Source organism: Eleutherodactylus coqui, chromosome 4 (assembly GCF_035609145.1).
Source record: "Eleutherodactylus coqui strain aEleCoq1 chromosome 4, aEleCoq1.hap1, whole genome shotgun sequence".
Taxonomy (NCBI): Eukaryota; Metazoa; Chordata; class Amphibia; order Anura; family Eleutherodactylidae; genus Eleutherodactylus; species Eleutherodactylus coqui.
The window spans coordinates 96705521-96728333 of NC_089840.1; positions in this window are offsets into that span (position 1 = coordinate 96705521).

Sequence of the window (22813 nt, forward strand, 5' to 3'; positions counted from 1 at the left end):
TGTACTTGTCACACCAACATCACCTATTAACTAGGTAAAAAAATTGCAAATTTTCTGATGGTCCAGAAAGTTTGACAGTCCTGTCTGCCAGTGTCATCACCTACTTTTTAAATAAAACTCACTAACCTAAATACAGTTCGCCCATGAGATTCTATCGCACATCAAAGCCTCCCTTCCTTCTGATGGAAAGGGGAACTCAACACTCCACCTCTGGAAAGGAGTTGAACTCTACCTCTGGAGGGGAGTGGAATTGAAGGAGTGGAGACCAACGCGCATCAGCATCACAAGGGAGCCCATTCTAATGGAGACAATGTCCTCCGCCCGTTCCCAAAACATTGAGGGGCCGCTCAAAGGAAAGGGACAGTCGAACCGCAGCTACCGACGGTCGTCTCCATCCTGTATTTAGTTTAACTCCTCATCCTAACTTTCATGCCTACCCTACTTATACTAATAAAAAGAAATACCTAGGACATCGCATTATCTGACTTACAAGAAGAGCACCTACCTAACAGTTCTTGGGGTATAGTTTGCTAACTTAAACTTATTAAGAAAATACAATTCGCCTGTGAGATGCTAAAGCACAGAGTCCACTCCTGTTCAGGAAAATCGCTATGGCTTTAAGGATTTAAGGAGTAGAGTCCAAACTGCCTCAACATCTCAAGGGCCCCCGTTTTGATAGTGACAAGCCTGTCAATTTTCTAGACCACCAAAAAGAGAAAAAATAATTTAACAACAAGTATGCAGTCCGTCAGGACATGCACACATGGTGTTAAACAAACAAACGGCGCACCTCCAACCCCTTTCGCCGGCCTATCCATCTCCAGAATTGATTGATGTACTTGTCACACCAACATCACCTATTAACTAGGTAAAAAAATTGCAAATTTTCTGATGGTCCAGAAAGTTTGACAGTCCAGTCTGCCAGTGTCATCACCTACTTTTTAAATAAAACTCACTAACCTAAATACAGTTCGCCCATGAGATTCTATCGCACATCAAAGCCTCCCTTCCTTCTGATGGAAAGGGGAACTCAACACTCCACCTCTAGAAAGGAGTTGAACTCGACCACTGGAGGGGAGTGGAATTGAAGGAGTGGAGACCAACGCGCATCAGCATCACAAGGGAGCCCATTCTAATGGAGACAATGTCCTCCGCCCGTTCCCAAAACATTGAGGGGCCGCTCAAAGGAAAGGGACAGTCGAACCGCAGCTACCGACGGTCGTCTCCATCCTGTATTTAGTTTAACTCCTCATCCTAACTTTCATGCCTACCCTACTTATACTAATAAAAAGAAAAACCTAGGACATCTCATTATCTAAATTACAAGAGCACCTACCTAACAGTACTTGGGGTATAGTTTGCTAACTTAAACTTATTAAGAAAATACAATTCGCCTGTGAGATGCTAAAGCACAGAGTCCACTCCTGTTCAGGAAAATCGCTATGGCTTTAAGGATTTAAGGAGTAGAGTCCAAACTGCCTCAACATCTCAAGGGCCCCCGTTTTGATAGTGACAAGCCTGTCAATTTTCTAGACCACCAAAAAGAGAAAAAATAATTTAACAACAAGTATGCAGTCCGTCAGGACATGCACACATGGTGTTAAACAAACAAACGGCGCACCTCCAACCCCTTTCGCCGGCCTATCCATCTCCAGAATTGATTGATGTACTTGTCACACCAACATCACCTATTAACTAGGTAAAAAAATTGCAAATTTTCTGATGGTCCAGAAAGTTTGACAGTCCAGTCTGCCAGTGTCATCACCTACTTTTTAAATAAAACTCACTAACCTAAATACAGTTCGCCCATGAGATTCTATCGCACATCAAAGCCTCCCTTCCTTCTGATGGAAAGGGGAACTCAACACTCCACCTCTAGAAAGGAGTTGAACTCGACCACTGGAGGGGAGTGGAATTGAAGGAGTGGAGACCAACGCGCATCAGCATCACAAGGGAGCCCATTCTAATGGAGACAATGTCCTCCGCCCGTTCCCAAAACATTGAGGGGCCGCTCAAAGGAAAGGGACAGTCGAACCGCAGCTACCGACGGTCGTCTCCATCCTGTATTTAGTTTAACTCCTCATCCTAACTTTCATGCCTACCCTACTTATACTAATAAAAAGAAAAACCTAGGACATCTCATTATCTAAATTACAAGAGCACCTACCTAACAGTACTTGGGGTATAGTTTGCTAACTTAAACTTATTAAGAAAATACAATTCGCCTGTGAGATGCTAAAGCACAGAGTCCACTCCTGTTCAGGAAAATCGCTATGGCTTTAAGGATTTAAGGAGTAGAGTCCAAACTGCCTCAACATCTCAAGGGCCCCCGTTTTGATAGTGACAAGCCTGTCAATTTTCTAGACCACCAAAAAGAGAAAAAATAATTTAACAACAAGTATGCAGTCCGTCAGGACATGCACACATGGTGTTAAACAAACAAACGGCGCACCTCCAACCCCTTTCGCCGGCCTATCCATCTCCAGAATTGATTGATGTACTTGTCACACCAACATCACCTATTAACTAGGTAAAAAAATTGCAAATTTTCTGATGGTCCAGAAAGTTTGACAGTCCTGTCTGCCAGTGTCATCACCTACTTTTTAAATAAAACTCACTAACCTAAATACAGTTCGCCCATGAGATTCTATCGCACATCAAAGCCTCCCTTCCTTCTGATGGAAAGGGGAACTCAACACTCCACCTCTAGAAAGGAGTTGAACTCGACCACTGGAGGGGAGTGGAATTGAAGGAGTGGAGACCAACGCGCATCAGCATCACAAGGGAGCCCATTCTAATGGAGACAATGTCCTCCGCCCGTTCCCAAAACATTGAGGGGCCGCTCAAAGGAAAGGGACAGTCGAACCGCAGCTACCGACGGTCGTCTCCATCCTGTATTTAGTTTAACTCCTCATCCTAACTTTCATGCCTACCCTACTTATACTAATAAAAAGAAAAACCTAGGACATCTCATTATCTAAATTACAAGAGCACCTACCTAACAGTACTTGGGGTATAGTTTGCTAACTTAAACTTATTAAGAAAATACAATTCGCCTGTGAGATGCTAAAGCACAGAGTCCACTCCTGTTCAGGAAAATCGCTATGGCTTTAAGGATTTAAGGAGTAGAGTCCAAACTGCCTCAACATCTCAAGGGCCCCCGTTTTGATAGTGACAAGCCTGTCAATTTTCTAGACCACCAAAAAGAGAAAAAATAATTTAACAACAAGTATGCAGTCCGTCAGGACATGCACACATGGTGTTAAACAAACAAACGGCGCACCTCCAACCCCTTTCGCCGGCCTATCCATCTCCAGAATTGATTGATGTACTTGTCACACCAACATCACCTATTAACTAGGTAAAAAAATTGCAAATTTTCTGATGGTCCAGAAAGTTTGACAGTCCAGTCTGCCAGTGTCATCACCTACTTTTTAAATAAAACTCACTAACCTAAATACAGTTCGCCCATGAGATTCTATCGCACATCAAAGCCTCCCTTCCTTCTGATGGAAAGGGGAACTCAACACTCCACCTCTAGAAAGGAGTTGAACTCGACCACTGGAGGGGAGTGGAATTGAAGGAGTGGAGACCAACGCGCATCAGCATCACAAGGGAGCCCATTCTAATGGAGACAATGTCCTCCGCCCGTTCCCAAAACATTGAGGGGCCGCTCAAAGGAAAGGGACAGTCGAACCGCAGCTACCGACGGTCGTCTCCATCCTGTATTTAGTTTAACTCCTCATCCTAACTTTCATGCCTACCCTACTTATACTAATAAAAAGAAAAACCTAGGACATCTCATTATCTAAATTACAAGAGCACCTACCTAACAGTACTTGGGGTATAGTTTGCTAACTTAAACTTATTAAGAAAATACAATTCGCCTGTGAGATGCTAAAGCACAGAGTCCACTCCTGTTCAGGAAAATCGCTATGGCTTTAAGGATTTAAGGAGTAGAGTCCAAACTGCCTCAACATCTCAAGGGCCCCCGTTTTGATAGTGACAAGCCTGTCAATTTTCTAGACCACCAAAAAGAGAAAAAATAATTTAACAACAAGTATGCAGTCCGTCAGGACATGCACACATGGTGTTAAACAAACAAACGGCGCACCTCCAACCCCTTTCGCCGGCCTATCCATCTCCAGAATTGATTGATGTACTTGTCACACCAACATCACCTATTAACTAGGTAAAAAAATTGCAAATTTTCTGATGGTCCAGAAAGTTTGACAGTCCAGTCTGCCAGTGTCATCACCTACTTTTTAAATAAAACTCACTAACCTAAATACAGTTCGCCCATGAGATTCTATCGCACATCAAAGCCTCCCTTCCTTCTGATGGAAAGGGGAACTCAACACTCCACCTCTAGAAAGGAGTTGAACTCGACCACTGGAGGGGAGTGGAATTGAAGGAGTGGAGACCAACGCGCATCAGCATCACAAGGGAGCCCATTCTAATGGAGACAATGTCCTCCGCCCGTTCCCAAAACATTGAGGGGCCGCTCAAAGGAAAGGGACAGTCGAACCGCAGCTACCGACGGTCGTCTCCATCCTGTATTTAGTTTAACTCCTCATCCTAACTTTCATGCCTACCCTACTTATACTAATAAAAAGAAATACCTAGGACATCGCATTATCTGACTTACAAGAAGAGCACCTACCTAACAGTTCTTGGGGTATAGTTTGCTAACTTAAACTTATTAAGAAAATACAATTCGCCTGTGAGATGCTAAAGCACAGAGTCCACTCCTGTTCAGGAAAATCGCTATGGCTTTAAGGATTTAAGGAGTAGAGTCCAAACTGCCTCAACATCTCAAGGGCCCCCGTTTTGATAGTGACAAGCCTGTCAATTTTCTAGACCACCAAAAAGAGAAAAAATAATTTAACAACAAGTATGCAGTCCGTCAGGACATGCACACATGGTGTTAAACAAACAAACGGCGCACCTCCAACCCCTTTCGCCGGCCTATCCATCTCCAGAATTGATTGATGTACTTGTCACACCAACATCACCTATTAACTAGGTAAAAAAATTGCAAATTTTCTGATGGTCCAGAAAGTTTGACAGTCCAGTCTGCCAGTGTCATCACCTACTTTTTAAATAAAACTCACTAACCTAAATACAGTTTGCCCATGAGATTCTATCGCACATCAAAGCCTCCCTTCCTTCTGATGGAAAGGGGAACTCAACACTCCACCTCTAGAAAGGAGTTGAACTCGACCACTGGAGGGGAGTGGAATTGAAGGAGTGGAGACCAACGCGCATCAGCATCACAAGGGAGCCCATTCTAATGGAGACAATGTCCTCCGCCCGTTCCCAAAACATTGAGGGGCCGCTCAAAGGAAAGGGACAGTCGAACCGCAGCTACCGACGGTCGTCTCCATCCTGTATTTAGTTTAACTCCTCATCCTAACTTTCATGCCTACCCTACTTATACTAATAAAAAGAAAAACCTAGGACATCTCATTATCTAAATTACAAGAGCACCTACCTAACAGTACTTGGGGTATAGTTTGCTAACTTAAACTTATTAAGAAAATACAATTCGCCTGTGAGATGCTAAAGCACAGAGTCCACTCCTGTTCAGGAAAATCGCTATGGCTTTAAGGATTTAAGGAGTAGAGTCCAAACTGCCTCAACATCTCAAGGGCCCCCGTTTTGATAGTGACAAGCCTGTCAATTTTCTAGACCACCAAAAAGAGAAAAAATAATTTAACAACAAGTATGCAGTCCGTCAGGACATGCACACATGGTGTTAAACAAACAAACGGCGCACCTCCAACCCCTTTCGCCGGCCTATCCATCTCCAGAATTGATTGATGTACTTGTCACACCAACATCACCTATTAACTAGGTAAAAAAATTGCAAATTTTCTGATGGTCCAGAAAGTTTGACAGTCCAGTCTGCCAGTGTCATCACCTACTTTTTAAATAAAACTCACTAACCTAAATACAGTTTGCCCATGAGATTCTATCGCACATCAAAGCCTCCCTTCCTTCTGATGGAAAGGGGAACTCAACACTCCACCTCTAGAAAGGAGTTGAACTCGACCACTGGAGGGGAGTGGAATTGAAGGAGTGGAGACCAACGCGCATCAGCATCACAAGGGAGCCCATTCTAATGGAGACAATGTCCTCCGCCCGTTCCCAAAACATTGAGGGGCCGCTCAAAGGAAAGGGACAGTCGAACCGCAGCTACCGACGGTCGTCTCCATCCTGTATTTAGTTTAACTCCTCATCCTAACTTTCATGCCTACCCTACTTATACTAATAAAAAGAAAAACCTAGGACATCTCATTATCTAAATTACAAGAGCACCTACCTAACAGTACTTGGGGTATAGTTTGCTAACTTAAACTTATTAAGAAAATACAATTCGCCTGTGAGATGCTAAAGCACAGAGTCCACTCCTGTTCAGGAAAATCGCTATGGCTTTAAGGATTTAAGGAGTAGAGTCCAAACTGCCTCAACATCTCAAGGGCCCCCGTTTTGATAGTGACAAGCCTGTCAATTTTCTAGACCACCAAAAAGAGAAAAAATAATTTAACAACAAGTATGCAGTCCGTCAGGACATGCACACATGGTGTTAAACAAACAAACGGCGCACCTCCAACCCCTTTCGCCGGCCTATCCATCTCCAGAATTGATTGATGTACTTGTCACACCAACATCACCTATTAACTAGGTAAAAAAATTGCAAATTTTCTGATGGTCCAGAAAGTTTGACAGTCCAGTCTGCCAGTGTCATCACCTACTTTTTAAATAAAACTCACTAACCTAAATACAGTTCGCCCATGAGATTCTATCGCACATCAAAGCCTCCCTTCCTTCTGATGGAAAGGGGAACTCAACACTCCACCTCTAGAAAGGAGTTGAACTCGACCACTGGAGGGGAGTGGAATTGAAGGAGTGGAGACCAACGCGCATCAGCATCACAAGGGAGCCCATTCTAATGGAGACAATGTCCTCCGCCCGTTCCCAAAACATTGAGGGGCCGCTCAAAGGAAAGGGACAGTCGAACCGCAGCTACCGACGGTCGTCTCCATCCTGTATTTAGTTTAACTCCTCATCCTAACTTTCATGCCTACCTTACTTATACTAATAAAAAGAAAAACCTAGGACATCTCATTTTCTAAATTACAAGAGCACCTACCTAACAGTACTTGGGGTATAGTTTGCTAACTTAAACTTATTAAGAAAATACAATTCGCCTGTGAGATGCTAAAGCACAGAGTCCACTCCTGTTCAGGAAAATCGCTATGGCTTTAAGGATTTAAGGAGTAGAGTCCAAACTGCCTCAACATCTCAAGGGCCCCCGTTTTGATAGTGACAAGCCTGTCAATTTTCTAGACCACCAAAAAGAGAAAAAATAATTTAACAACAAGTATGCAGTCCGTCAGGACATGCACAAATGGTGTTAAACAAACAAACGGCGCACCTCCAACCCCTTTCGCCGGCCTATCCATCTCCAGAATTGATTGATGTACTTGTCACACCAACATCACCTATTAACTAGGTAAAAAAATTGCAAATTTTCTGATGGTCCAGAAAGTTTGACAGTCCAGTCTGCCAGTGTCATCACCTACTTTTTAAATAAAACTCACTAACCTAAATACAGTTTGCCCATGAGATTCTATCGCACATCAAAGCCTCCCTTCCTTCTGATGGAAAGGGGAACTCAACACTCCACCTCTAGAAAGGAGTTGAACTCGACCACTGGAGGGGAGTGGAATTGAAGGAGTGGAGACCAACGCGCATCAGCATCACAAGGGAGCCCATTCTAATGGAGACAATGTCCTCCGCCCGTTCCCAAAACATTGAGGGGCCGCTCAAAGGAAAGGGACAGTCGAACCGCAGCTACCGACGGTCGTCTCCATCCTGTATTTAGTTTAACTCCTCATCCTAACTTTCATGCCTACCCTACTTATACTAATAAAAAGAAAAACCTAGGACATCTCATTATCTAAATTACAAGAGCACCTACCTAACAGTACTTGGGGTATAGTTTGCTAACTTAAACTTATTAAGAAAATACAATTCGCCTGTGAGATGCTAAAGCACAGAGTCCACTCCTGTTCAGGAAAATCGCTATGGCTTTAAGGATTTAAGGAGTAGAGTCCAAACTGCCTCAACATCTCAAGGGCCCCCGTTTTGATAGTGACAAGCCTGTCAATTTTCTAGACCACCAAAAAGAGAAAAAATAATTTAACAACAAGTATGCAGTCCGTCAGGACATGCGCACATGGTGTTAAACAAACAAACGGCGCACCTCCAACCCCTTTCGCCGGCCTATCCATCTCCAGAATTGATTGATGTACTTGTCACACCAACATCACCTATTAACTAGGTAAAAAAATTGCAAATTTTCTGATGGTCCAGAAAGTTTGACAGTCCAGTCTGCCAGTGTCATCACCTACTTTTTAAATAAAACTCACTAACCTAAATACAGTTTGCCCATGAGATTCTATCGCACATCAAAGCCTCCCTTCCTTCTGATGGAAAGGGGAACTCAACACTCCACCTCTAGAAAGGAGTTGAACTCGACCGCTGGAGGGGAGTGGAATTGAAGGAGTGGAGACCAACGCGCATCAGCATCACAAGGGAGCCCATTCTAATGGAGACAATGTCCTCCGCCCGTTCCCAAAACATTGAGGGGCCGCTCAAAGGAAAGGGACAGTCGAACCGCAGCTACCGACGGTCGTCTCCATCCTGTATTTAGTTTAACTCCTCATCCTAACTTTCATGCCTACCCTACTTATACTAATAAAAAGAAAAACCTAGGACATCTCATTATCTAAATTACAAGAGCACCTACCTAACAGTACTTGGGGTATAGTTTGCTAACTTAAACTTATTAAGAAAATACAATTCGCCTGTGAGATGCTAAAGCACAGAGTCCACTCCTGTTCAGGAAAATCGCTATGGCTTTAAGGATTTAAGGAGTAGAGTCCAAACTGCCTCAACATCTCAAGGGCCCCCGTTTTGATAGTGACAAGCCTGTCAATTTTCTAGACCACCAAAAAGAGAAAAAATAATTTAACAACAAGTATGCAGTCCGTCAGGACATGCACACATGGTGTTAAACAAACAAACGGCGCACCTCCAACCCCTTTCGCCGGCCTATCCATCTCCAGAATTGATTGATGTACTTGTCACACCAACATCACCTATTAACTAGGTAAAAAAATTGCAAATTTTCTGATGGTCCAGAAAGTTTGGCAGTCCAGTCTGCCAGTGTCATCACCTACTTTTTAAATAAAACTCACTAACCTAAATACAGTTCGCCCATGAGATTCTATCGCACATCAAAGCCTCCCTTCCTTCTGATGGAAAGGGGAACTCAACACTCCACCTCTAGAAAGGAGTTGAACTCGACCACTGGAGGGGAGTGGAATTGAAGGAGTGGAGACCAACGCGCATCAGCATCACAAGGGAGCCCATTCTAATGGAGACAATGTCCTCCGCCCGTTCCCAAAACATTGAGGGGCCGCTCAAAGGAAAGGGACAGTCGAACCGCAGCTACCGACGGTCGTCTCCATCCTGTATTTAGTTTAACTCCTCATCCTAACTTTCATGCCTACCTTACTTATACTAATAAAAAGAAAAACCTAGGACATCTCATTTTCTAAATTACAAGAGCACCTACCTAACAGTACTTGGGGTATAGTTTGCTAACTTAAACTTATTAAGAAAATACAATTCGCCTGTGAGATGCTAAAGCACAGAGTCCACTCCTGTTCAGGAAAATCGCTATGGCTTTAAGGATTTAAGGAGTAGAGTCCAAACTGCCTCAACATCTCAAGGGCCCCCGTTTTGATAGTGACAAGCCTGTCAATTTTCTAGACCACCAAAAAGAGAAAAAATAATTTAACAACAAGTATGCAGTCCGTCAGGACATGCACAAATGGTGTTAAACAAACAAACGGCGCACCTCCAACCCCTTTCGCCGGCCTATCCATCTCCAGAATTGATTGATGTACTTGTCACACCAACATCACCTATTAACTAGGTAAAAAAATTGCAAATTTTCTGATGGTCCAGAAAGTTTGACAGTCCAGTCTGCCAGTGTCATCACCTACTTTTTAAATAAAACTCACTAACCTAAATACAGTTTGCCCATGAGATTCTATCGCACATCAAAGCCTCCCTTCCTTCTGATGGAAAGGGGAACTCAACACTCCACCTCTAGAAAGGAGTTGAACTCGACCACTGGAGGGGAGTGGAATTGAAGGAGTGGAGACCAACGCGCATCAGCATCACAAGGGAGCCCATTCTAATGGAGACAATGTCCTCCGCCCGTTCCCAAAACATTGAGGGGCCGCTCAAAGGAAAGGGACAGTCGAACCGCAGCTACCGACGGTCGTCTCCATCCTGTATTTAGTTTAACTCCTCATCCTAACTTTCATGCCTACCCTACTTATACTAATAAAAAGAAAAACCTAGGACATCTCATTATCTAAATTACAAGAGCACCTACCTAACAGTACTTGGGGTATAGTTTGCTAACTTAAACTTATTAAGAAAATACAATTCGCCTGTGAGATGCTAAAGCACAGAGTCCACTCCTGTTCAGGAAAATCGCTATGGCTTTAAGGATTTAAGGAGTAGAGTCCAAACTGCCTCAACATCTCAAGGGCCCCCGTTTTGATAGTGACAAGCCTGTCAATTTTCTAGACCACCAAAAAGAGAAAAAATAATTTAACAACAAGTATGCAGTCCGTCAGGACATGCGCACATGGTGTTAAACAAACAAACGGCGCACCTCCAACCCCTTTCGCTGGCCTATCCATCTCCAGAATTGATTGATGTACTTGTCACACCAACATCACCTATTAACTAGGTAAAAAAATTGCAAATTTTCTGATGGTCCAGAAAGTTTGACAGTCCAGTCTGCCAGTGTCATCACCTACTTTTTAAATAAAACTCACTAACCTAAATACAGTTTGCCCATGAGATTCTATCGCACATCAAAGCCTCCCTTCCTTCTGATGGAAAGGGGAACTCAACACTCCACCTCTGGAAAGGAGTTGAACTCTACCTCTGGAGGGGAGTGGAATTGAAGGAGTGGAGACCAACGTGCATCAGCATCACAAGGGAGCCCATTCTAATGGAGACAATGTCCTCCGCCCGTTCCCAAAACATTGAGGGGCCGCTCAAAGGAAAGGGACAGTCGAACCGCAGCTACCAACGGTCGTCTCCATCCTGTATTTAGTTTAACTCCTCATCCTAACTTTCATTCCTACCCTACTTATACTAATAAAAAGAAAAACCTAGGACATCTCATTATCTAAATTACAAGAGCACCTACCTAACAGTACTTGGGGTATAGTTTGCTAACTTAAACTTATTAAGAAAATACAATTCGCCTGTGAGATGCTAAAGCACAGAGTCCACTCCTGTTCAGGAAAATCGCTATGGCTTTAAGGATTTAAGGAGTAGAGTCCAAACTGCCTCAACATCTCAAGGGCCCCCGTTTTGATAGTGACAAGCCTGTCAATTTTCTAGACCACCAAAAAGAGAAAAAATAATTTAACAACAAGTATGCAGTCCGTCAGGACATGCACACATGGTGTTAAACAAACAAACGGCGCACCTCCAACCCCTTTCGCTGGCCTATCCATCTCCAGAATTGATTGATGTACTTGTCACACCAACATCACCTATTAACTAGGTAAAAAAATTGCAAATTTTCTGATGGTCCAGAAAGTTTGACAGTCCAGTCTGCCAGTGTCATCACCTACTTTTTAAATAAAACTCACTAACCTAAATACAGTTTGCCCATGAGATTCTATCGCACATCAAAGCCTCCCTTCCTTCTGATGGAAAGGGGAACTCAACACTCCACCTCTGGAAAGGAGTTGAACTCTACCTCTGGAGGGGAGTGGAATTGAAGGAGTGGAGACCAACGTGCATCAGCATCACAAGGGAGCCCATTCTAATGGAGACAATGTCCTCCGCCCGTTCCCAAAACATTGAGGGGCCGCTCAAAGGAAAGGGACAGTCGAACCGCAGCTACCGACGGTCGTCTCCATCCTGTATTTAGTTTAACTCCTCATCCTAACTTTCATGCCTACCCTACTTATACTAATAAAAAGAAATACCTAGGACATCGCATTATCTGACTTACAAGAAGAGCACCTACCTAACAGTTCTTGGGGTATAGTTTGCTAACTTAAACTTATTAAGAAAATACAATTCGCCTGTGAGATGCTAAAGCACAGAGTCCACTCCTGTTCAGGAAAATCGCTATGGCTTTAAGGATTTAAGGAGTAGAGTCCAAACTGCCTCAACATCTCAAGGGCCCCCGTTTTGATAGTGACAAGCCTGTCAATTTTCTAGACCACCAAAAAGAGAAAAAATAATTTAACAACAAGTATGCAGTCCGTCAGGACATGCACACATGGTGTTAAACAAACAAACGGCGCACCTCCAACCCCTTTCGCCGGCCTATCCATCTCCAGAATTGATTGATGTACTTGTCACACCAACATCACCTATTAACTAGGTAAAAAAATTGCAAATTTTCTGATGGTCCAGAAAGTTTGACAGTCCAGTCTGCCAGTGTCATCACCTACTTTTTAAATAAAACTCACTAACCTAAATACAGTTTGCCCATGAGATTCTATCGCACATCAAAGCCTCCCTTCCTTCTGATGGAAAGGGGAACTCAACACTCCACCTCTAGAAAGGAGTTGAACTCGACCACTGGAGGGGAGTGGAATTGAAGGAGTGGAGACCAACGCGCATCAGCATCACAAGGGAGCCCATTCTAATGGAGACAATGTCCTCCGCCCGTTCCCAAAACATTGAGGGGCCGCTCAAAGGAAAGGGACAGTCGAACCGCAGCTACCGACGGTCGTCTCCATCCTGTATTTAGTTTAACTCCTCATCCTAACTTTCATGCCTACCCTACTTATACTAATAAAAAGAAAAACCTAGGACATCTCATTATCTAAATTACAAGAGCACCTACCTAACAGTACTTGGGGTATAGTTTGCTAACTTAAACTTATTAAGAAAATACAATTCGCCTGTGAGATGCTAAAGCACAGAGTCCACTCCTGTTCAGGAAAATCGCTATGGCTTTAAGGATTTAAGGAGTAGAGTCCAAACTGCCTCAACATCTCAAGGGCCCCCGTTTTGATAGTGACAAGCCTGTCAATTTTCTAGACCACCAAAAAGAGAAAAAATAATTTAACAACAAGTATGCAGTCCGTCAGGACATGCACACATGGTGTTAAACAAACAAACGGCGCACCTCCAACCCCTTTCGCCGGCCTATCCATCTCCAGAATTGATTGATGTACTTGTCACACCAACATCACCTATTAACTAGGTAAAAAAATTGCAAATTTTCTGATGGTCCAGAAAGTTTGACAGTCCTGTCTGCCAGTGTCATCACCTACTTTTTAAATAAAACTCACTAACCTAAATACAGTTTGCCCATGAGATTCTATCGCACATCAAAGCCTCCCTTCCTTCTGATGGAAAGGGGAACTCAACACTCCACCTCTGGAAAGGAGTTGAACTCTACCTCTGGAGGGGAGTGGAATTGAAGGAGTGGAGACCAACGTGCATCAGCATCACAAGGGAGCCCATTCTAATGGAGACAATGTCCTCCGCCCGTTCCCAAAACATTGAGGGGCCGCTCAAAGGAAAGGGACAGTCGAACCGCAGCTACCGACGGTCGTCTCCATCCTGTATTTAGTTTAACTCCTCATCCTAACTTTCATGCCTACCCTACTTGTACTAATAAAAAGAAATACCTAGGACATCGCATTATCTGACTTACAAGAAGAGCACCTACCTAACAGTTCTTGGGGTATAGTTTGCTAACTTAAACTTATTAAGAAAATACAATTCGCCTGTGAGATGCTAAAGCACAGAGTCCACTCCTGTTCAGGAAAATCGCTATGGCTTTAAGGATTTAAGGAGTAGAGTCCAAACTGCCTCAACATCTCAAGGGCCCCCGTTTTGATAGTGACAAGCCTGTCAATTTTCTAGACCACCAAAAAGAGAAAAAATAATTTAACAACAAGTATGCAGTCCGTCAGGACATGCACACATGGTGTTAAACAAACAAACGGCGCACCTCCAACCCCTTTCGCCGGCCTATCCATCTCCAGAATTGATTGATGTACTTGTCACACCAACATCACCTATTAACTAGGTAAAAAAATTGCAAATTTTCTGATGGTCCAGAAAGTTTGACAGTCCAGTCTGCCAGTGTCATCACCTACTTTTTAAATAAAACTCACTAACCTAAATACAGTTCGCCCATGAGATTCTATCGCACATCAAAGCCTCCCTTCCTTCTGATGGAAAGGGGAACTCAACACTCCACCTCTGGAAAGGAGTTGAACTCTACCTCTGGAGGGGAGTGGAATTGAAGGAGTGGAGACCAACGTGCATCAGCATCACAAGGGAGCCCATTCTAATGGAGACAATGTCCTCCGCCCGTTCCCAAAACATTGAGGGGCCGCTCAAAGGAAAGGGACAGTCGAACCGCAGCTACCGACGGTCGTCTCCATCCTGTATTTAGTTTAACTCCTCATCCTAACTTTCATGCCTACCCTACTTATACTAATAAAAAGAAATACCTAGGACATCGCATTATCTGACTTACAAGAAGAGCACCTACCTAACAGTTCTTGGGGTATAGTTTGCTAACTTAAACTTATTAAGAAAATACAATTCGCCTGTGAGATGCTAAAGCACAGAGTCCACTCCTGTTCAGGAAAATCGCTATGGCTTTAAGGATTTAAGGAGTAGAGTCCAAACTGCCTCAACATCTCAAGGGCCCCCGTTTTGATAGTGACAAGCCTGTCAATTTTCTAGACCACCAAAAAGAGAAAAAATAATTTAACAACAAGTATGCAGTCCGTCAGGACATGCACACATGGTGTTAAACAAACAAACGGCGCACCTCCAACCCCTTTCGCCGGCCTATCCATCTCCAGAATTGATTGATGTACTTGTCACACCAACATCACCTATTAACTAGGTAAAAAAATTGCAAATTTTCTGATGGTCCAGAAAGTTTGACAGTCCAGTCTGCCAGTGTCATCACCTACTTTTTAAATAAAACTCACTAACCTAAATACAGTTTGCCCATGAGATTCTATCGCACATCAAAGCCTCCCTTCCTTCTGATGGAAAGGGGAACTCAACACTCCACCTCTAGAAAGGAGTTGAACTCGACCACTGGAGGGGAGTGGAATTGAAGGAGTGGAGACCAACGCGCATCAGCATCACAAGGGAGCCCATTCTAATGGAGACAATGTCCTCCGCCCGTTCCCAAAACATTGAGGGGCCGCTCAAAGGAAAGGGACAGTCGAACCGCAGCTACCGACGGTCGTCTCCATCCTGTATTTAGTTTAACTCCTCATCCTAACTTTCATGCCTACCCTACTTATACTAATAAAAAGAAAAACCTAGGACATCTCATTATCTAAATTACAAGAGCACCTACCTAACAGTACTTGGGGTATAGTTTGCTAACTTAAACTTATTAAGAAAATACAATTCGCCTGTGAGATGCTAAAGCACAGAGTCCACTCCTGTTCAGGAAAATCGCTATGGCTTTAAGGATTTAAGGAGTAGAGTCCAAACTGCCTCAACATCTCAAGGGCCCCCGTTTTGATAGTGACAAGCCTGTCAATTTTCTAGACCACCAAAAAGAGAAAAAATAATTTAACAACAAGTATGCAGTCCGTCAGGACATGCACACATGGTGTTAAACAAACAAACGGCGCACCTCCAACCCCTTTCGCCGGCCTATCCATCTCCAGAATTGATTGATGTACTTGTCACACCAACATCACCTATTAACTAGGTAAAAAAATTGCAAATTTTCTGATGGTCCAGAAAGTTTGACAGTCCTGTCTGCCAGTGTCATCACCTACTTTTTAAATAAAACTCACTAACCTAAATACAGTTTGCCCATGAGATTCTATCGCACATCAAAGCCTCCCTTCCTTCTGATGGAAAGGGGAACTCAACACTCCACCTCTAGAAAGGAGTTGAACTCGACCACTGGAGGGGAGTGGAATTGAAGGAGTGGAGACCAACGCGCATCAGCATCACAAGGGAGCCCATTCTAATGGAGACAATGTCCTCCGCCCGTTCCCAAAACATTGAGGGGCCGCTCAAAGGAAAGGGACAGTCGAACCGCAGCTACCAACGGTCGTCTCCATCCTGTATTTAGTTTAACTCCTCATCCTAACTTTCATGCCTACCCTACTTATACTAATAAAAAGAAAAACCTAGGACATCTCATTATCTAAATTACAAGAGCACCTACCTAACAGTACTTGGGGTATAGTTTGCTAACTTAAACTTATTAAGAAAATACAATTCGCCTGTGAGATGCTAAAGCACAGAGTCCACTCCTGTTCAGGAAAATCGCTATGGCTTTAAGGATTTAAGGAGTAGAGTCCAAACTGCCTCAACATCTCAAGGGCCCCCGTTTTGATAGTGACAAGCCTGTCAATTTTCTAGACCACCAAAAAGAGAAAAAATAATTTAACAACAAGTATGCAGTCCGTCAGGACATGCACACATGGTGTTAAACAAACAAACGGCGCACCTCCAACCCCTTTCGCTGGCCTATCCATCTCCAGAATTGATTGATGTACTTGTCACACCAACATCACCTATTAACTAGGTAAAAAAATTGCAAATTTTCTGATGGTCCAGAAAGTTTGACAGTCCAGTCTGCCAGTGTCATCACCTACTTTTTAAATAAAACTCACTAACCTAAATACAGTTTGCCCATGAGATTCTATCGCACATCAAAGCCTCCCTTCCTTCTGATGGAAAGGGGAACTCAACACTCCACCTCTGGAAAGGAGTTGAACTCTACCTCTGGAGGGGAGTGGAATTGAAGGAGTGGAGACCAACGTGCATCAGCATCACAAGGGAGCCCATTCTAATGGAGACAATGTCCTCCGCCCGTTCCCAAAACATTGAGGGGCCGCTCAAAGGAAAGGGACAGTCGAACCGCAGCTACCGACGGTCGTCTCCATCCTGTATTTAGTTTAACTCCTCATCCTAACTTTCATGCCTACCCTACTTATACTAATAAAAAGAAATACCTAGGACATCGCATTATCTGACTTACAAGAAGAGCACCTACCTAACAGTTCTTGGGGTATAGTTTGCTAACTTAAACTTATTAAGAAAATACAATTCGCCTGTGAGATGCTAAAGCACAGAGTCCACTCCTGTTCAGGAAAATCGCTATGGCTTTAAGGATTTAAGGAGTAGAGTCCAAACTGCCTCAACATCTCAAGGGCCCCCGTTTTGATAGTGACAAGCCTGTCAATTTTCTAGACCACCAAAAAGAGAAAAAATAATTTAACAACAAGTATGCAGTCCGTCAGGACATGCACACATGGTGTTAAACAAACAAACGGCGCACCTCCAACCCCTTTCGCCGGCCTATCCATCTCCAGAATTGATTGATGTACTTGTCACACCAACATCACCTATTAACTAGGTAAAAAAATTGCAAATTTTCTGATGGTCCAGAAAGTTTGACAGTCCAGTCTGCCAGTGTCATCACCTACTTTTTAAATAAAACTCACTAACCTAAATACAGTTTGCCCATGAGATTCTATCGCACATCAAAGCCTCCCTTCCTTCTGATGGAAAGGGGAACTCAACACTCCACCTCTAGAAAGGAGTTGAACTCGACCACTGGAGGGGAGTGGAATTGAAGGAGTGGAGACCAACGCGCATCAGCATCACAAGGGAGCCCATTCTAATGGAGACAATGTCCTCCGCCCGTTCCCAAAACATTGAGGGGCCGCTCAAAGGAAAGGGACAGTCGAACCGCAGCTACCGACGGTCGTCTCCATCCTGTATTTAGTTTAACTCCTCATCCTAACTTTCATGCCTACCCTACTTATACTAATAAAAAGAAAAACCTAGGACATCTCATTATCTAAATTACAAGAGCACCTACCTAACAGTACTTGGGGTATAGTTTGCTAACTTAAACTTATTAAGAAAATACAATTCGCCTGTGAGATGCTAAAGCACAGAGTCCACTCCTGTTCAGGAAAATCGCTATGGCTTTAAGGATTTAAGGAGTAGAGTCCAAACTGCCTCAACATCTCAAGGGCCCCCGTTTTGATAGTGACAAGCCTGTCAATTTTCTAGACCACCAAAAAGAGAAAAAATAATTTAACAACAAGTATGCAGTCCGTCAGGACATGCACACATGGTGTTAAACAAACAAACGGCGCACCTCCAACCCCTTTCGCCGGCCTATCCATCTCCAGAATTGATTGATGTACTTGTCACACCAACATCACCTATTAACTAGGTAAAAAAATTGCAAATTTTCTGATGGTCCAGAAAGTTTGACAGTCCTGTCTGCCAGTGTCATCACCTACTTTTTAAATAAAACTCACTAACCTAAATACAGTTTGCCCATGAGATTCTATCGCACATCAAAGCCTCCCTTCCTTCTGATGGAAAGGGGAACTCAACACTCCACCTCTAGAAAGGAGTTGAACTCGACCACTGGAGGGGAGTGGAATTGAAGGAGTGGAGACCAACGCGCATCAGCATCACAAGGGAGCCCATTCTAATGGAGACAATGTCCTCCGCCCGTTCCCAAAACATTGAGGGGCCGCTCAAAGGAAAGGGACAGTCGAACCGCAGCTACCAACGGTCGTCTCCATCCTGTATTTAGTTTAACTCCTCATCCTAACTTTCATGCCTACCCTACTTATACTAATAAAAAGAAAAACCTAGGACATCTCATTATCTAAATTACAAGAGCACCTACCTAACAGTACTTGGGGTATAGTTTGCTAACTTAAACTTATTAAGAAAATACAATTCGCCTGTGAGATGCTAAAGCACAGAGTCCACTCCTGTTCAGGAAAATCGCTATGGCTTTAAGGATTTAAGGAGTAGAGTCCAAACTGCCTCAACATCTCAAGGGCCCCCGTTTTGATAGTGACAAGCCTGTCAATTTTCTAGACCACCAAAAAGAGAAAAAATAATTTAACAACAAGTATGCAGTCCGTCAGGACATGCACACATGGTGTTAAACAAACAAACGGCGCACCTCCAACCCCTTTCGCCGGCCTATCCATCTCCAGAATTGATTGATGTACTTGTCACACCAACATCACCTATTAACTAGGTAAAAAAATTGCAAATTTTCTGATGGTCCAGAAAGTTTGACAGTCCTGTCTGCCAGTGTCATCACCTACTTTTTAAATAAAACTCACTAACCTAAATACAGTTTGCCCATGAGATTCTATCGCACATCAAAGCCTCCCTTCCTTCTGATGGAAAGGGGAACTCAACACTCCACCTCTAGAAAGGAGTTGAACTCGACCACTGGAGGGGAGTGGAATTGAAGGAGTGGAGACCAACGCGCATCAGCATCACAAGGGAGCCCATTCTAATGGAGACAATGTCCTCCGCCCGTTCCCAAAACATTGAGGGGCCGCTCAAAGGAAAGGGACAGTCGAACCGCAGCTACCGACGGTCGTCTCCATCCTGTATTTAGTTTAACTCCTCATCCTAACTTTCATGCCTACCCTACTTATACTAATAAAAAGAAAAACCTAGGACATCTCATTATCTAAATTACAAGAGCACCTACCTAACAGTACTTGGGGTATAGTTTGCTAACTTAAACTTATTAAGAAAATACAATTCGCCTGTGAGATGCTAAAGCACAGAGTCCACTCCTGTTCAGGAAAATCGCTATGGCTTTAAGGATTTAAGGAGTAGAGTCCAAACTGCGTCAACATCTCAAGGGCCCCCGTTTTGATAGTGACAAGCCTGTCAATTTTCTAGACCACCAAAAAGAGAAAAAATAATTTAACAACAAGTATGCAGTCCGTCAGGACATGCACACATGGTGTTAAACAAACAAACGGCGCACCTCCAACCCCTTTCGCCGGCCTATCCATCTCCAGAATTGATTGATGTACTTGTCACACCAACATCACCTATTAACTAGGTAAAAAAATTGCAAATTTTCTGATGGTCCAGAAAGTTTGACAGTCCTGTCTGCCAGTGTCATCACCTACTTTTTAAATAAAACTCACTAACCTAAATACAGTTTGCCCATGAGATTCTATCGCACATCAAAGCCTCCCTTCCTTCTGATGGAAAGGGGAACTCAACACTCCACCTCTAGAAAGGAGTTGAACTCGACCACTGGAGGGGAGTGGAATTGAAGGAGTGGAGACCAACGCGCATCAGCATCACAAGGGAGCCCATTCTAATGGAGACAATGTCCTCCGCCCGTTCCCAAAACATTGAGGGGCCGCTCAAAGGAAAGGGACAGTCGAACCGCAGCTACCAACGGTCGTCTCCATCCTGTATTTAGTTTAACTCCTCATCCTAACTTTCATGCCTACCCTACTTATACTAATAAAAAGAAAAACCTAGGACATCTCATTATCTAAATTACAAGAGCACCTACCTAACAGTACTTGGGGTATAGTTTGCTAACTTAAACTTATTAAGAAAATACAATTCGCCTGTGAGATGCTAAAGCACAGAGTCCACTCCTGTTCAGGAAAATCGCTATGGCTTTAAGGATTTAAGGAGTAGAGTCCAAACTGCCTCAACATCTCAAGGGCCCCCGTTTTGATAGTGACAAGCCTGTCAATTTTCTAGACCACCAAAAAGAGAAAAAATAATTTAACAACAAGTATGCAGTCCGTCAGGACATGCACACATGGTGTTAAACAAACAAACGGCGCACCTCCAACCCCTTTCGCCGGCCTATCCATCTCCAGAATTGATTGATGTACTTGTCACACCAACATCACCTATTAACTAGGTAAAAAAATTGCAAATTTTCTGATGGTCCAGAAAGTTTGACAGTCCTGTCTGCCAGTGTCATCACCTACTTTTTAAATAAAACTCACTAACCTAAATACAGTTTGCCCATGAGATTCTATCGCACATCAAAGCCTCCCTTCCTTCTGATGGAAAGGGGAACTCAACACTCCACCTCTAGAAAGGAGTTGAACTCGACCACTGGAGGGGAGTGGAATTGAAGGAGTGGAGACCAACGCGCATCAGCATCACAAGGGAGCCCATTCTAATGGAGACAATGTCCTCCGCCCGTTCCCAAAACATTGAGGGGCCGCTCAAAGGAAAGGGACAGTCGAACCGCAGCTACCGACGGTCGTCTCCATCCTGTATTTAGTTTAACTCCTCATCCTAACTTTCATGCCTACCCTACTTATACTAATAAAAAGAAAAACCTAGGACATCTCATTATCTAAATTACAAGAGCACCTACCTAACAGTACTTGGGGTATAGTTTGCTAACTTAAACTTATTAAGAAAATACAATTCGCCTGTGAGATGCTAAAGCACAGAGTCCACTCCTGTTCAGGAAAATCGCTATGGCTTTAAGGATTTAAGGAGTAGAGTCCAAACTGCCTCAACATCTCAAGGGCCCCCGTTTTGATAGTGACAAGCCTGTCAATTTTCTAGACCACCAAAAAGAGAAAAAATAATTTAACAACAAGTATGCAGTCCGTCAGGACATGCACACATGGTGTTAAACAAACAAACGGCGCACCTCCAACCCCTTTCGCCGGCCTATCCATCTCCAGAATTGATTGATGTACTTGTCACACCAACATCACCTATTAACTAGGTAAAAAAATTGCAAATTTTCTGATGGTCCAGAAAGTTTGACAGTCCTGTCTGCCAGTGTCATCACCTACTTTTTAAATAAAACTCACTAACCTAAATACAGTTTGCCCATGAGATTCTATCGCACATCAAAGCCTCCCTTCCTTCTGATGGAAAGGGGAACTCAACACTCCACCTCTAGAAAGGAGTTGAACTCGACCACTGGAGGGGAGTGGAATTGAAGGAGTGGAGACCAACGCGCATCAGCATCACAAGGGAGCCCATTCTAATGGAGACAATGTCCTCCGCCCGTTCCCAAAACATTGAGGGGCCGCTCAAAGGAAAGGGACAGTCGAACCGCAGCTACCAACGGTCGTCTCCATCCTGTATTTAGTTTAACTCCTCATCCTAACTTTCATGCCTACCCTACTTATACTAATAAAAAGAAAAACCTAGGACATCTCATTATCTAAATTACAAGAGCACCTACCTAACAGTACTTGGGGTATAGTTTGCTAACTTAAACTTATTAAGAAAATACAATTCGCCTGTGAGATGCTAAAGCACAGAGTCCACTCCTGTTCAGGAAAATCGCTATGGCTTTAAGGATTTAAGGAGTAGAGTCCAAACTGCCTCAACATCTCAAGGGCCCCCGTTTTGATAGTGACAAGCCTGTCAATTTTCTAGACCACCAAAAAGAGAAAAAATAATTTAACAACAAGTATGCAGTCCGTCAGGACATGCACACATGGTGTTAAACAAACAAACGGCGCACCTCCAACCCCTTTCGCCGGCCTATCCATCTCCAGAATTGATTGATGTACTTGTCACACCAACATCACCTATTAACTAGGTAAAAAAATTGCAAATTTTCTGATGGTCCAGAAAGTTTGACAGTCCTGTCTGCCAGTGTCATCACCTACTTTTTAAATAAAACTCACTAACCTAAATACAGTTTGCCCATGAGATTCTATCGCACATCAAAGCCTCCCTTCCTTCTGATGGAAAGGGGAACTCAACACTCCACCTCTAGAAAGGAGTTGAACTCGACCACTGGAGGGGAGTGGAATTGAAGGAGTGGAGACCAACGCGCATCAGCATCACAAGGGAGCCCATTCTAATGGAGACAATGTCCTCCGCCCGTTCCCAAAACATTGAGGGGCCGCTCAAAGGAAAG